Here is a 4,132-nt window from a genome sequence, read left to right as displayed (position 1 = left end):
TCCGATGAAGATTGTCGTGCAAAGACTTATACATGGACTCGGCGAGTGAATTTGGTTTTTCCAGACATTTGGACACGCTTGAACTCAGGGAGTTGCATGGAAACTCGACGAGTCAGTGGGGGTTTTCACGACTACTCGAGTTCTCGAAGGACTCGATGAGTCAATGACTGCACTTGACGAGTTAGGTCAACATGGACTGTTGACCTTGATCATTGACTTCGACTTTCACCAAGGTTGACTATTTGATTTCTGGGGCATTTTGGGAAATTGGATATTTACAAGTATGGTAGATTCTAATCTTCTTGGAATTGCACAGGATGAAACCAGTTAGTTCAAAGGCATTGTAGCCATGATAGATTCCTTTAAAGTCAAGAATGTGATTGTTATCTGCGAGGACACTACATATGGGAGAGAAATGGCTACTTATATGGCTAGAGCGTTTCAAGAGAAAAACATACATGTTACGTATACTAGCCTAATTTCAACATCTGACAGCAACCAACATGTCCAGGAAGAGCTTCATAAGCTTCAAACTATGCAAGACACGATGTTTATAGTGCATACACCACCTTCTCTAGCATCCAATCTTTTCTCCATTGCAAAAGATCTGGGCATGATGGGTGAAGGATACATGTGGATTGTAACAAGTAAGACTATGGATTTGTTGGATTCCATGGATGCTGAAGTAATCGAATCAATCCAGGGAGCCATGGGTTTCAGATCATATTTTTTATCAGCAAAGGAGCTTCACAACTTTGTTTTGAAATGGAGAAAATAACATTATGTTTTGAACCCATTTATGTAGTTTAAGGAGGTAGATTCTAATGGGATATGGGCATATGATGCAATTCACGCACTAGCCATGGCTGTTGAGAGGGTACAAACTAGAGAATTTGCTTTGAAATACTTGGGTACCAATATTGGCACATCACTACTTTTAGACAAGATGTTAAGAGTCACCTTCCATAGTTTAGGTGGTGAATTCAAGCTTATGAATGGGAGGATCATTTCCAATTTCATGGAAGTGGTGAATGTGATCGATAAGGGTGATAGGAGGGTTGGGTTCTGGATGACGGCTATTGGTGGTGGGTTTGTGAAAGAAATAAAGAAACCAAATTCCTCTTCGAATCAAGGCCTTGAAATTATCATCTAGCCAGGTAGGACTACAAGCATTAATCCAAAGCATATGAAGCTACAAATAAATGGCAATAAGAAGCTGAGAATTCTATTTCTAGGTTCCAATAGATTCCAGAATATAACACAAATAAGTGTTGATCCAAGAACAAATGTATCGGTTTTGATATGGTTCTGTGGGGATGTCTTCAATCCTGTTTTAACTCCTTAGACTATGGAGTCAGCATTGAGGTTATTCCGTTCTCTTATAAGGATGGAATTACTTACAATGATGCGATAAAAAAATCTATCTTAAGGTACGTATGTGTCTTTTAGCACAAACCTGCAACATTAAAAGGCTCTTTATCATATTATTTGTAGAACAACATACAGATCAGATGGAGGCTTTTAGCTAATGCATGAGATATGGGGTTGTATCAGGAATATGATGCTACTATCTGGGAGTTTATAATCATATCAAATAGATCTCTCTATGTTGACTTCACATTGCCCTTCACTGATCTTGGAGTTGGCATAATATCCCGAAACGCCAAGGACAACATGTGGATTTTCTTAGATCCTTTCAGTGCAAATCTTTGGATCACAACTTCTTGTTTCTTTATCTTTTTAGGGTTTGTGATTTGGTTTATCGAACATCTTACAAATGAAGAATTTTAAGGTTCAGCACCGCGGCAACTGGGAACAACCCTCTAGTTTGCCTTTTCAACCTTCGTTTATGCTCACAGTAAGCTCTCCAACTCTTTACACTCTAATCTCAATTTATTTAAAGATTTGATCTTCTTGAGCACCCATAACATCTATACCATAGATCTGTTGGGAAGATGAGTTGGTAATTGAAAACTACAAGGGAGAAGCTGCAAAGTAATCTATCAAGATTCGTGGTTACTGTTTGGGTATTTGTAGTGCTTGTTCTCACGTCAAGTTTCAATGCAACTTTAAGTTTACTTTTAACTGTACAACAGATTTGAATGAAGGAGATCTCCACCGGATTCTTCCATGGTCTTTCCCCTTTAGGCGTTGTCAATAACAAATTAAATGTTGTTGAGGCCTGGTCAGAGAAACTATATGCACCTGAGGACTATTCTAAAGCATTAACAACTGGAAAAGTTGAAGCAATCGTTGCTGAGATCCTTTACATCAAATCATTTCTTGGAATGTATTCGGGTGCTGATTTCTCCTTGATTGCAACAACACCTACCACCAACGGTTTTGGCTTTGTAAATATTTCCAATTGAACTAAAAAATGACCACTTTTCCCTTCTAAATAGTCTTCTTGGTGTACATATGCATCTTCTTAAACACATTCTTCTTGTTCATTTGTACAAGACTAGTAGAAGGTATCGAGAGTTGGACATTAATGATATATGTTTTTATTAATTTTTTTCAGATGCCACAACACTCCTACAGTTCAACGCAACTCGAATTCAGTTAACTAGAGAGCATCTTCTCAAAGTCATAATAACAATGGTAATCATTTTATGAGCTTTTGTCTTTCATTTGTTCTTATAAATATAGTTTATTTGTGTTGAGTGTTATATTATTTATTTTCTAAACTAAGCCTTATTTCACTAGATTCTGGATTATATTTGTTTGTTTTTGGATAGGGAATTGCTAGCATTGATTCAAGAGTATGAGATACCATAATTTATTCAACATATCATGTCTTTTTATTTTATTTTATTTTTATATGTATGTTTTAACTTTTGTTCATTACTTTATATTTGGCATGTACTTAGACGTATTTAATATTTATGTAGATATTTAATTCAAAAAGTTAAAAAAATATTGATGAAAAACAATGAAATTTTGATTATTTTCAATGTGCTACAACTTAATAATTCATTTTATTTTATATTATAGATGAAATTGTATTATGGCAAATAAAATTGTCACTAGAATCTTAAAATATGTAACTAAAAGTAGTGTGAATTTTTTAAATCACATGAACTTTTAATGGCACAAAATATATGTCACAAAAAATTTTATTCTGCTATGACACATAAAAAAATGCCATTATTTTTTATTGTGGTAAATAAAAAGTGCCACAAAAATCTTAAAATGTGTAACTAAAAGTAACAAATTATTAAATCAAATCAGATTTAGTGACACAAAATATGTGCCACAAAAGAAATTTGTTTTACTGTGACAAATAAAAAAGTGTTACTGAAAACCTAAAAACCTAAAAACTACAGCAACAAAAACAAAAAGTGCCACTAAAAGGTTTTAGTGGGAGTGTTTCTAGTGACATTTATTAAGTGTGGCGTTGATTCTTTGAGAAGCCTTTAGTGACATTTTTTTGGGCTTTTAGTGGCACTTTTTGTATGCCACTAAATAACATATTTTTTGTAGTGGTTCTATAGTGAATATAGGTGGTGTAGTTTGTAACGGTGATCCGAGAGTTTGAGCTTATCTTTCAAGTCGACAGTTCCGATGTGAGTTATCCTTACTATATCAACAGGGTCTAAGGCACCAAGGCCGACACCTTTATGGACTGTATTTGTTTATGGCATGATATATTTATTAGTTTGCATCCTGGTAGTTAGGGTGAGGTTATTTTTATGCTTAGTGACCTTGTTAGGTCGGTGTCCTGGTTATAGGATGTTGCTATGCTATATGATCTGTTAGATCGGTTTGATTGTTATATATGTATGCTTGCGTATGATAGTTATGTGCACATGTTTGTTTTGATTTGGGATGGGTTGAGGCAGTCCTGCTTTGTGCTGAAGGCCAGCATACCCAGGGTGGACCGGATAGACTACAAACCCGAAAGGGTATGGTAGTCAGACCGAAGGCCCGGCGAGTGGTCCGGATAGGCTGAATGCCATGTGAGGCGGTCCAGATAGACTGAAGGCTTGCGAGGCGGTCCAGTCAGGCTAAAGGCTCATTATGCATGTTGTTCTGTATTTGTTGATATGATATGATTATGGTTATATTATGTTGGTATTTTAGGGGGGGGTGTAACTCACTAAGCCATCGAGCTTACATCTATTGATTATTG

The 4,132-nt window shown here is 35.9% G+C and overlaps 1 pseudogene; it reads left to right on the top strand.

Moving 5' to 3' along the window:
• Nucleotides 1-283: 283 nt before the first annotated feature.
• LOC145099026 (glutamate receptor 1.2-like) lies at nt 284-2,768 on the top strand (annotated as a pseudogene).
• Nucleotides 2,769-4,132: the final 1,364 nt, after the last annotated feature.

The sequence above is a fragment of the Lactuca serriola genome, chromosome 4 (genome assembly GCF_051521515.1).
Source record: "Lactuca serriola cultivar US96UC23 chromosome 4, Lser_US96UC23_V15, whole genome shotgun sequence".
In the NCBI taxonomy this organism is placed as follows: domain Eukaryota; kingdom Viridiplantae; phylum Streptophyta; class Magnoliopsida; order Asterales; family Asteraceae; genus Lactuca; species Lactuca serriola.
The sequence above is the reverse complement of the archived record's forward strand: the minus strand, read 5'-3'. Positions and strand labels throughout refer to the sequence as shown.